The sequence below is a fragment of the Giraffa tippelskirchi genome, chromosome 12 (assembly GCF_054371585.1).
Source record: "Giraffa tippelskirchi isolate mGirTip1 chromosome 12, T2T-mGirTip1v1.2.pri, whole genome shotgun sequence".
NCBI classification, from domain to species: domain Eukaryota; kingdom Metazoa; phylum Chordata; class Mammalia; order Artiodactyla; family Giraffidae; genus Giraffa; species Giraffa tippelskirchi.
In genome coordinates this window covers 141,852,747-141,864,931 of record NC_137286.1, presented here as the reverse complement: position 1 = coordinate 141,864,931, position 12,185 = coordinate 141,852,747, and the positions used below count along the sequence as shown (strand labels likewise).

At 42.5% G+C, this 12,185-nt stretch overlaps 1 protein-coding gene across 1 annotated transcript in view; it reads left to right on the top strand.

Moving 5' to 3' along the window:
* Window positions 1–12,185, top strand: part of FGF14 (fibroblast growth factor 14) — a 619,177-nt gene that overhangs the window by 182,777 nt on the left and 424,215 nt on the right. The gene's annotated exons all lie outside the window — the stretch shown is intronic.

Below are 12,185 nucleotides of genomic sequence, written 5' to 3'. Positions count from 1 at the left end.
CCCCTTAACGTATAATATTTTCTTCGCTTTAAAAATATTTTTTTTTGCACTTCCTAGAAGATTCTGAGCTCCTTAAAATTCAGCTGGAGATTCTAGTTGTTCCAGTTGCAGTTTCCAACCCGGAAAGTCTGCGCTCACCTCTGATCCCCATTTCAACTGCCCAGATAGCAGGTCAGGCTTGGGCCTGATGGTTCTCTGGTCACCTTGGTCAAGGGCCGTCCTGATGTGATCAGAATCTAAGCTCTCAGTCCTGTCTGTTGAACAAATAACGTGGAAAGAAACTCTTGCTTTGCGGGCCATGCTTTTTATTCAAGCAGAGCTCTGGCATCGAGGAGAAAAATGGGGATTTGATGAAAGCTCTTCAGGCTGGGCCTCTGGAAATCAATACTGCGTTTGCAGAGTTAGGCAAAGCTGGAGTTGATGAGGGTCCAAAGGCAGACTGTGCTCCTGAAACTGGAACACGTGAACAGTAGAGAGGACTCTCTTCTTGAAACAGGAGCAGAATTCTGCCTCTGCGGAAGATTTTCCTAAGCCATTTTTCAGTGCTAATTTTTAAACATATTTTTTTCCTACAATGTTGACTTCCTCTTGCAGCGGTGGTTGGGTTGAGCTGGTCCTAATCAGCGTCTCCAGTCCTCTTGGCTTTCATAGCTTCCTCTGATGAGCTTGGCTCTCCATCTGCCCCCACAGGCTGTAACAGGGCCCTTCCTCTGCAGCCATTCAAGCCTGCATGGCTCTGCCAGTAGGATGCTGAATTTGCTGATGCTGGTTGCATGCTGCTTTTTCGGAGTAAGACGGGGTGGGAGGGGGCTGACTTTTGACTGATTGATGAGTTACCATTATTTTTCTGGGTCAATATTTTTCTTGCCCTGAATTTCATGGCTGTCACTGTTTTGGGAACTTAAATTCTAATGTCAACATACAGAGTAGGCTTTGATTTGATACTTGTTGATAAAATGAAATGCTATTTCCTGAGCATGAAATGTCTTACTTTCTCATTTTTAGCAAATGATTCCTTAAGTCATACAAATTTATTTTGGGTGGCTAGTAATACATTGAGGAATTCTCTTCACAATGGATGGTAACACTGATGTCGGACTGGAAATTTCTGTAAAAGATTCCTGTTTCCTTCAGAACAGAAATGTCTTGTGATGAAGGTTTTAAGAATGCCTTGTTTTTTGCTCCCCTAGAAGGAAATAGCAGGAAAGCAGTTTTTTTTTTCTTTTTCTTTTTCCCAGTTTTATGTGTAGTTTCTGTGCTTTAAAGTCTCCCAGGAGAGCACAATGCTTTCTCCCCTGGGAATGAGTGGTTAGCCCATGAAGTTTTAAGCAGATTAAGCATGCTTGTAATCCAGTTTTGCTTTTGCTGTTACTGATATGTTTTGTCTCCAGAAATTAGAGAACTGGGTGATGTTATGAGAAAGTGCTCACATAGCATTGGCCAATGTACCTGATTCATTACACACGTGACCTCAACCCTGATATGTCATCATGATGGTCCCCATCTTGAAGATGAGGAAATGGAGTTTGGGGAGATTTAAGTTACTTGTCTGAGGTCATCTGGCCAGCAGAGGGTGCAACCATTGACGTCTGTTCTGTCTGGTTCGGTGGCTAACGTTTTCCTCAGCTTCTTCCTTCCTTCCCTCCAAGCTGCGCTGAGAGTCTAGGATGAGGCCCACGATAGATCTGGGCTCCACATGGAGAGATCTTGGGGATCTCCACTGCACGTGATCACTCCTCTTTCTCTTGCCCAGCTTCTGTTGGTTTTTATGGTTTCTCTCCTTCCTGACACTTTTCTTCTGCTCCCTTTCGTCTCCTGGCTCCTTTCTGTAAATATTCCTCTGTTCAGCTCATCTACTCTTGTGCCTTCAGTTCACATGTATGTCTTTATCTGGAACCTCAACCTTCATCTCTGACGTTTACTTTTCTCTTTCCGACTGCTCTAAGAGCTTGAACAGTACAACATCAACTCAAACTCAACCAAGAACAAGAACAGTGCTTTCAGAAGAGGAGGCATATGGTTAAAATAATGTACATAGCATCCCGACTCCCTTTCTGCTCAGAAATAAAAATGATCAACTAACATGTGCTGAGTATTGTATATATAACCCCGTGTTGGAAAAAGCAGTTTGAGATGATTCAGAGACTCACAGTTTGCTTTTGAAAAGTTCATCATCTCAAGAAGGATGCAAAATGTTCTAATGGGAGTTTTATAAATAGCCTAAACATACATACACACACACACAGGGTAGCAGAAAGGTTGCTGGTCACAGGGAAGGGACTCAGGATGAAAATAAATGTGCGGTCATTTAACGTGACCCTTGGGGCCAAAAATTGTGTCACTAGAAAGGCCTGGGGACTGGAGATGACTTTTATTTGAGAGTGCTGGCTGTCTAGGAGAGTTCTTTTTTACCTTGTCCGAGTTCTGAGCCAATGTGTCTGAAACATATGTTGCGTTTATGTCTTACTTTTAAGAAGTACAAGGGAAAAAAAAAAATAAAGGAGTAAAAGCAGTGCCAACTTCTTCTTAGAAGACTATTTTAAAAAGCTAGCATCGAACCAGCAAATGTTAAGTACATCTTGCATTAGCTGTCACTCTAATTCAACACTCAAAGGGTGCTGATACACCCAGCTTCACAGAGCAGGCTGACCCTCTCTGATGCCTTTTTCCTGCTCTGTGCTTCCTCCGCCTCAGCTCAGTGCAGTTGGACCAGAGGAGTGGGAGCAATTAACCTGTCAGCGTCTCCCATTTTTAGTGCCTTGTAATTTGCATGTGAAGTGAAAAGAAGTAAATTGTGAAATTTTCAACTTAATTTTCCTAGAAGAGTGAATAGTGATCTGCCTCTCCTTCACAGAATGTGGGTGGTGACATTCAGTTCCCACCAAAAAAGTATAGCTGTTTTCCCCCTCCTTTATTTATAGGTGAGTCATCCTTTCGGGGTTTATGGGAGTTCTTCAGGCTGAGGAGTAAAAAGAGGCTTTCCACACCAAATATGCCTCATGGCATACCAACAAGGCATGCAAGAGAGAATATCTGGACCAGACTTTTTCAGCCTCGACACCACAGACATTTGGGGCTTGATAATTCTTTGGGGCTCTTCCGGGCGCTGTAAGATGTTGATCAGTGTCCCTGTCCTCTACCTGCTGCAATATGGTAGCTGTCCCCAAGTTGTGATGATTAAAGAGTCTCCAGCAGCAGCCAAATATCCCCTGGGGAAGAGAGGGCAGAGACACTCCTAGTTGACAACTCCCAATCTAGAATTATAGGGCTTCCCTGGTGGCTCAGTGGTAAAGAATCTGCCTACCAGGGGAGAAGACCCAGGTTCGATCCCTGGGTTGAGAAGATCCCCTGGAGAAGGAGATGGCAACCCACTCCAGTATTCTTGCCTGGGGAATCCCACGGACAGAGGAGCCTGGTGGGCTACAGTCCATGGGGTCGCCAAGAGTCGGACATGACTTAGTGACTGAGCATGCACGCATGCACGATCTGGAATTATACATGATAAATGCTGACCTGTGTAACGACTTAGTGGGAGCAGATTATTCCAGATGGTTCCCTGACTTCTGTGAGGAATGCTGAGGGTTCAGAGTGATAGTCAGAGAGTGTGAAGGATGAACTGAGCACATGGTGTATTTTAGTCATGTTTACAGGGTGATGACCAATGTGCTTTCCTAATTTCAGAGAAGACAGTGTGGGGACCCATCTTGGAGCTATCCAAATCCCTTGGAAAGAAAACCTCTCTCTCGAAAAAAAAAAGCTTCTGCATCTTAAATGGTGGTCCAGATACTCATATTAGAATAAAAGGGACAATGAAATAACTCTCAATCATGGCTTCAAAACAAACAGGACCTTTTCATGATTTGGTTGTAAATTGTTGTTGTTCAGTGACTCAGTCATGTCCAACTCTTTGCGACCTCATGGACTGCAACACACCAGGCTTCCCTGTCCTTCCCCATCTCCCAGAGTTTGCTCAAACTTATGTCCATTGAATCAGTGATGTCATCCAACCATCTCATCCTCTGTCACCTCCTTCTCTTCTTGCCCTCAATCTTTCCCAGCATCAGAATCTTTTTCAATGAATCAGCTCTTCGCATCAGGTGGCCAAAGTATTGGAGCTTCAGCTTCACCTTCAGTCCTTCCAGTGAACATTGGCTGTAAACAGTGGCAAAAGAAGGGAATCAATGAGCAAGTGGAGAAAATGGGAGGGTCTTCCCTAGGAGACCACGATGGGTAGTATTGTTAATCCTGCTGAGTACAACTAAGTCAACACTCAGAAGTTAGACCGTGCACTGGGAAGTCAAAGTTTAGGTTAGGTTAGTTCAGGGCTAAGCCATTCCAATGTTACAGACTCCCAGCTTGTTTCCTAGTTTGCCAGTTATTTCAGGAGAGGGGCATCTTGTCTATAGGACCTGACTCTCAAATAATGATCTCACCTTCAGGCTTTCTCAGGTGAAAGGCAGCATGTCTTTCCTCCTTCCCGATGCTGGGGCATTCTAAACAAAGACTACTGGGACCTAACGAAGTAAGGTAATGCCTTCTATTTACTGGAAATGGGCAGACTATGAGTTTTTCTTCGTTAGCACCATCTAGAGAAGCTGGGCTACCTGCACATTTATTTGGTGCCTGGAGCACAGAGAGAAGAGTGTTCTCTAAGTCAGACTGGCCATCTGGCAGGCAGAAGCAGATACTGTTGAGGGTGCTTGTTGGGGAAAGGGAATAAAGAATAATTCTTTAGTTGAGTCTATTTAAATTGTTGAGTCTATTTCTTCTTACTCTTCAATGCCACCCTTCTGATTTATTGTTTTTTTAATTAATGGTGACAGCAAAAATAATGATTAAATATGTACAGTTGGTCAAAGTTTCCAGAAAATTTCTTTTGGTTCTTGATTTATTGGCAGTTACTCCAACAGATTCTTAACTTTCGAGTCACTGGATGAGTCTATTCATGAAGCCCTAAAAATCAGCTTGACATATTTACTCCAGGATGTTTCTTTCACCTACCATTTGAAAAATATTCTGATCCTATCCCTAGTCCTGCCACTAACTGGTGAGTGCAAAGTACTGTGAGATCCACAAGTGAAAGGAACATTCTAGGAGGATGTGGTTATTCTCTAAGCAAAGATTTCTAAACACCTTCATTTGCATTTCCCCCCAGTGTGAATTACTGCATTAACATATAGTATTCCTTAATGGAAGAGAAGTAAAGCTCTGTTAACGTTTATGATGTTTGTAAAAAAAAAAAAAAAAAAGATAATCATAGAATTCCCCAAGCACTGCATTTTCATTCAATGTGTACTGATCCTTAAATCGCAAAGCAGGCTGGGAGAACCCTGGCTGCAGGCATGGATTGCCTGCTTAGCGGGCTCAAGAGCTCTTTTCCATCTTTGTCACTATTTTCCTCAAGGTGTTGAATAATTTTAAAAGTGGCAGTTGCAACAATATGTAAAAAAAAGCTGACAGCTGGCACCATTCAGTTTACTTTTCTGTCCTTTTAGTCGAAAGCTTGGAGTGTTTTGCACCACAGCAGGGAAGTGGAGCTGCGGAGCTTATTTGGACTTAATGGAAGCATACTGCCTGGTTAGAAAGAAGACTCCTACCTGAGCAAAGCTTTCTGCAAAGCTTGGATGCCAGGCCACCTTGCTTCCACTATACTGTTATAGCCACACTTTCCGGGAAACAAGCTCACTCAGAAGGACGATGCAGATAGTGAAGTGCAGTTTATTACACCGGCGGGCCCAAGGCAGAGTATCCTCTTAGCCAAGGACCCTGACCAGCATTTGTGAAAATCTTTTATACCCCATGTATACATGTCTGAACCCACCACCCAACTTCCTTGTGACTTACATAACAAAGGAAAAGTAAATACAATCACAATAACTCCATCATTCATGTGTTATGTGTTCAAACAGTCAATAATCAATAAGCCTGAGGTTACATTCCAAACAGTCAATAATCAATAAGCCTGAGGTTACAGATAAGAATTTATGACCTGTCTGGAGGGGGTCTTATCCTTCTATTGTCATTTCCACAGGCACTAAGCACAGAGTTCAGAGTCCATTAGAGAGGTGGCCGAGCATAATCAACACGAACAGGCCTAAGATGGAGTCCAGGCCCTATGAATTCCTTCTTCAATACCAATATATCTTTCCTGTTTGTTTTGAAGATGAAGATATCAATACTTTTTTCCTCCCCCTAATGGTCAGTATTGTAATTAGTTCCTGTTAATTTGATAATAAAGTCAGAATCGTAATTCTGTTTAATTCATTCAATGCATATTCTCGTTGCGGTGCCTAGAATAAATCACTTCTAAATGGCAACCCACTCCAGTATTCTTGCCTGGAAAATCCCATGGACAGAGAAGACCAGCAGACTACAGTCCATGGGCTTGCAAGAGTTGGACATGTCTGAAGCAACTAAACAACCTATAAAGTAGTCAGAGATCAGTCCTGAATATTCATTGGAAGAACTGATGCTGAAGCTTAAACTGCAATAATTTGGCCACCTGATGCAAAGAACTGACTCATTTGAAAAGACCCTGATGCTGGGAAAGATTGAGGGTAGGAGAAGAAGGGAATGACAGAGAATGAGATGGTTGGATGGCATCACCAACTCAATGGGCATGAGTTTGAGTAAAGTCTGGGAGTTGGCGATGGACAAGGAGGCCTGGCGTGCTGCAGTCCATGGGGTCGCAAAGAGTTGGACATGACTGAGAGACCAAACTGAACTGAACTGAAAGTAGTCAAGAGAAAGAGAAAGATGATATGGTCTATGACCTCAAGAAGCTTAAAGGTCTGGTAGTAGAGGAAGGCATGTGATGGATTAACCCCAATACGGATCAGGTGGGGAGCACTGCTGAGTGAAGGTAGCACCATGACAGTTCTGAGCAGGGTCCAGGGGACCCAGAAGCAGGGGTACTTTGAGCTCCTGTGGCAAGTTCTGGGCTATTGCACTTAGACTTGACCATGCAAGGAATTTGTGTGCTGGTCTAGAGACTCTTTATTGTCCAACTCTCACATCTGTACACGACTACTGGAAAGACCATAGCTTTGACTATATGGACCTTTGTTGGCAAAGTGATGTCTCTGCTTTTTAATATGCTGTCTAGGTTTGTCATAGCTGTTCTTCCAAGAAGCAAGTGTCTTCTAATTTCTTGGTTGAAGTTGGACCATAAAGAAGGCTGAAAGCTGAAGAATTGAGGATTTCAGATTGTGGTGCTGGAGAAGACTCTTGAGAGTCCCTTGAACAGCCAGGAGATCAAGCCAGTAAATCCTAAAGGAAATCAACCTTGGATACTCATTGGAAGGACTGATGCTGAAGCTGAAGCTCCAATATTTTGGCCATCTGATGCGAAGAGATAACACATTGGAAAAGACCCTGATGTTGGGAAAGATTGAAGGCATGAGGAGAAGAGGGCAGCAGAGGATAAGATGGTTGGATGCATCACCGATTCAGTGGACATAAACTGGGGCAAAGTGAGGGACCGGGAAGAGCCTGGTGTGCTGCAGTCCATGGGGGTCTCAAAGAGTCAGACATGACTTAGCAACTGAACAACAACTAGAGACTCTCCCTCCATGTGCTTCTGGCTTGGGAAACAGGTTGAATTGCCTTAGTGCTTTAAGAAAAACCCACAATATTAAATAAACAGCAACAACAATCACTTTGGAGGAAGCCTGAAACTGCTGAGGAGAGAGTCAGCGGGAGCTGGTGTGGGCTGACAGCTCAGAGGCTGCCTCTGGGGAGGAGTGTTGTGGAGCGTTAGGGGACTGCAATCAGGGCCATCTGATCGCTTCCTGGTAAACTCTACTAAGAGGAACCTTGTAAATGAAGGGGCCCTAACTATTCTCTCAGAAAACATCCGCGCAATCGTGAAAGGAAAATTTAAGTAAAATCAGAGTGTTTGACTGAACAGGAATTGAGGACTGAGATGGAAAAGCTAGGGCAAAATTACCTGCTCATCAAATTGAACTAAGAAGCATTCATGACAAAACTAAGTCTCAAAATGGAAGCCCTTTTTATGAAAATCAGTCCAAAATGCACCCTCGGCTTCTGGCTACCTGACTCACTTCCTTCCAGCCCCTGGGCTCTGCTGGGAAAACTGAACAAGAGTCCTGTGTAACATCACCAATCTTATAATTCTTGGTATTCAAGTTTAAAAGAGCAACCAAACTTCACTGAAAAACTATTAAACAAAAATTCAATTTTAAAGAGACTTGCAAGGGCGAGTTTGCAACTTGCAGCTAGTGATCCGGTGGTTAAGACTTCACTCTCCAATGCAGGGGGTTCTGGTTTGATCCCTGGTCTGGGAACTGAGGTCCCACGTGCCTCTTGGTCAAAACGCCAACATGTAAAACAGAAGCAATATTGTAAGAAATGCAATAACACTTTTAAAATAGCCTACTTTTAAGAAAAGTCTTTAAAAAGTAATCTAAAAAGTAGACTTGCAAGCCATGCTTCCTCTGAGCCTAGCAGGTACCTAGCACACAGGGGTCCAGCATAGATTTATTGCATCCAAGTAGCAAAAGAGATGTTAAGCTTGCATTGTGTGTCTTTGTGTTTTTCTATTCCTACCTTCAAAAAATTTTGCAAGTAATTGAACCAAAAGTTTGATTAGTTTTAAGCTAAAATGGCAGACACCAAAATAACCTTGAAAGATAATTCAAAGGAGTCATTATGTAAATTTTGATTAGAATGAGGGGAACACACAGATTTACAATAGGGCTCAGTTCAGTTCGGTCGCTCCATCGTGTCTGACTCTTTGAGACCCCATGGACCACAGCACGCTAGGGTTCCCTGTCCATCACCAACTCCTGGAGTTTGCCCAAACTTATGTCCATTGAGTTGGTGATGCCATCCAACCATCTCATCCTTTGTTGTCCCCTTCTCCTCCTGCCTTCACCCTTTCCCAGCATCAGGGTCTTTTCTAGTCGGTGATGCCATCCAACTGTCGCATCCTTTGTCGTCCCCTTCTCCTCCTGCCTTCACTTTTTCCCGGCATCAGGGTCTTTTCTAGTCAGTGATGCCATCCAACCATCTCATCCTCTGTTGTCCCCTTCTCCTCCCACCTTCAATCTTTCCAGTATCAGGGTCTTTTCCAATGAGTCAGTTTTTTGCATCAGATGGCCAAAGGACTGGAGCTTCGGCTTCAGCATCAGTCCTTTCAATGAATATTCAGGACTGATTTCCTTTAGGATGGACTGGTTGGGATCTCCTTGCAGTCCAAAGGACTCTTAAGAGTCTTCTCCAACACCACAGTTCAAAAGTATCAATTCTTCAAAGGCAATGGAGCTAGGCAGTCTTTAAAATGTTTTATTAGATAAGGCTGGGATAAATCACACAGATTGTTTATATGTAATGAATAGTTGGGGGAAATAGTTAGCTATGAGGCCCTGGGAGCCTTATCAGAGTGTGTGGTTCATTTACCTTTTCTTCTTATAAAACTGTGTTGGCCATTCTGTCTTTCATCTTGGCAAAATAATGAATGGTTTTTATGTTGCTTGTTTTTTCATTATAATCGTAAGCTTTCCTTTTTATTGATGATATAGGAGTCTTGAGAGAGAGAGAGACAGAAAGACAAAGAGAGAGATAAAGGGAGGAAGAGAAGGAGGCAGAGGAGGAGGAGATGGAAGAAGAAGGAAAAAATGAAGGAAGTAAAGACATAAGAAAAAATAAACAAAGGCAGTGCTGAGGGGGCTGCATTTCCTCCTAATGGTATCACTCAGGGGTTTGACCTCTGTCCCAAGACATTCTCCCCTTCCTAAGGCAAGAGTTACCTATTACAATAAGAAAAAAATCAAACTGGGTTTCCAGTCTGTTTGACTCAATACAGGGTACCGTTTTGGCTCTCAGTTTCCCCTGGTTGGATTTTTCTCTCCTGTGCAAAGCCTCATTATCCAGGGACAGTCTCTCCTAGATTGGTTTGGATGTGGTCGCTTTTTACTCCTTTGCTGTGCTGAATAGGAAACTCTTAAAATGCTTCCTTGATATTTAATGAAACATATTTCTGTTGGTGGTTCTGAGGTGCTACAAGGGCAATAGTTTTGGCTCACAGTTTATAATTATGAGTAGTTAAGTGTTGGGAAAGACTTTCAAATATAGGCTCCTTAAACTCTTTTGCCTCCTTACTCTCACCCCCCCAAAAATTTGGAAACCATCTGTCCCCTGCACATTTCACAATGAAGCCTAAATTTTACATTGTCATTGCAAAGTATGTAATTTTTAGTATATTTTCAATATTTTAAAAATTGGAATATAACATCTCTCTTTTGAGTCACAATCACGTCTGGAAAGTACAATGATTTGTTAATCACTGTTTTCCATTTTAGATTTTAATTTTTTTTTTTTTTTAGATTTTAATTTTTTAAGTGCTTCTTTTTAAAGTATTTATTTATTTACTCCTTGGCTTTGGTGGGATCTTTGTTGGATAATAGGGGATCTTTTTATTGTGGTGCTTGGGCTCAATACTTATGGCACTCAGGCTTAGCTTCCCCAAGGCATGTGGGATCTTAGTTCCCTGACCAGGGATCAAACCTGCGTCCCCTGCATTGCAAGGTAGATTCTTAACCACTGGACCACCAGGGAAGTCCCCGAATTTTCCATTTTGAAAGTACGTAAGCAAGCTCTTCTTTGATGTTTGGAAGATTTCCATCATTTCCTTTCCTCCATGAACTTGTATTTTCATTTAAACTTCCCTTGCAGAACTTAAATAGGTTTATTCCTCAAAACCTTTTGTTAATCATTCTTTCATATCTCTGTAATAAAAATATTTATATGACTTTAAAAATATTACCTTCTAAATTGAATTTTTATTAGAATCATTGTTGAAAAGAATGTAATTTATAATTTTATGGTTAATAAACATAACAACTAAAATCATGTTGAAATGCATGCCGGTGAGGTTTTCCCAGGTGGCACTAGTGGTAAAGAACCCGCCTGCCAATGCAGGAGATGTAAGAGACCTGGGTTCAGTCCCTGTGTTGGGAAGATCCCCTGGAAGAGGATATGGCATCACTCCAGTATTCTTGCCTGGAGAATCTCATGGACAGAGGAGACTGGAGGGCTACAGTCCATAGGATCGTAAAGAGTCGGACATGACTGAGGTGACTTAGCATGCATGCATGCCAGTGAAATGGATGGAGCTTTGAAAAAAATCTCAGTTAGGACTTGTATCTGGGGTGAGTATTACTTGTTGCTAAAATGAGAAAAACTCCAAAGTCAACGCTATTTTAATTTTTATAGCTTTAAGTGCTGAGAATATTCATTCATGTAAATAAGCTAATAGAAAGATTTCTTCATCCTTCTCTTCCCCGTGCTGATTTTTTTTTCAACTTTAATTCTTTCTTGTTTAGTAGATGCTTCTTTTTCATTGCCTAGGCACCCTTCAAGAGTCTCTGAGGTCTTAAGAGTTCAAATCAAGATTTATACTCTTTGAAATCTGAGTTGGAGGTGCTTACTACAATGAAAAATCCCTTTTGTAGGCAATACTGTACTGTTCATCCTAGATCCTTCAGATCAGAAGTGCCATCCCCAGATGCTGGCAACGTGGACCATCGATGGCTTATAGTTCATGGGGAATTGCGGCTGCCAGGAACTGCCTGCCAAGCTACCACCAGTGACTGGCTGGTACAGAGATTGAAAGTGTTAGTCACTCAGTCCTCTGACTCTTTGCCACCCATGGACTGTAGCCAGTCAGGCTCCTCTGTCTGTGGAATTCTCCAGGCAAGAATACTGGAGTGGGTAGCCCTTCCCTTCTCCAGAGGAGCTTTCTGACCCAGGGATCAAACCCAGGTCTCCTACATTAAAGGCAGATTCTTTACCACTGCACCACCAGTGATACAGAGATACAAAGCCTGCCTTCAGCTGGGAAGAGATCTTCAGGGTCATCCCAGCCCCAGAGCTCCCTGAGATTCTGAGGGCTTACTTTTTGTTCTGCTTGATCCTGCCTTCCTCACATCCTTGGAGGTATATTCCTGGGAGCACCTCTCAAGCACCATTTGACTCTCGAGACTGTTCTCAGGAAACTCACTGTGAAACACCTATTCATTAACTTGTACTTCAAGAGTGTGGTTCTGCAGAAGACAGCTTAAAAATCACTGTTTTGGGTGGAAATGATACAGTGGGCTTATTCCACTTGTTGTGGTTATTTTTGATGGTATCTTTTTTTGGTGTTTCTTGTATGAAATGTTTGT